Raw genomic sequence first — 295 nt, 5'->3', positions numbered from 1 at the left:
GGCAAGTCTCAGCTCTGGGAAATGTGAGGTATTTGCTCTTCCATTGCCAGATCCCATCACAGCCTTTGAGAGCATCAAGCCTGAGCGCTAACTGCTCCGGTGATGGCAAATCGTCGGACTTCCCTCCAGAAAAGAGGCAGGAAATTTTAGCCTGGGTGCAATATCTTGGCCGCTTGGTAAATACTCTCTAGATTGATTCTCAGCTGAACCACTTAAAAACCACTCCTTGGAGGACAGGGACTGACAAAAGAAGAGCAGCCACCGGTGTGTCTAGTGAATGAGGACCACCGAGCTC

Source organism: Cariama cristata, unplaced genomic scaffold, assembly GCF_000690535.1.
Source record: "Cariama cristata isolate BGI_N322 unplaced genomic scaffold, ASM69053v1 scaffold24206, whole genome shotgun sequence".
Taxonomy (NCBI): domain Eukaryota; kingdom Metazoa; phylum Chordata; class Aves; order Cariamiformes; family Cariamidae; genus Cariama; species Cariama cristata.
This window is presented reverse-complemented; position numbering follows the sequence as displayed.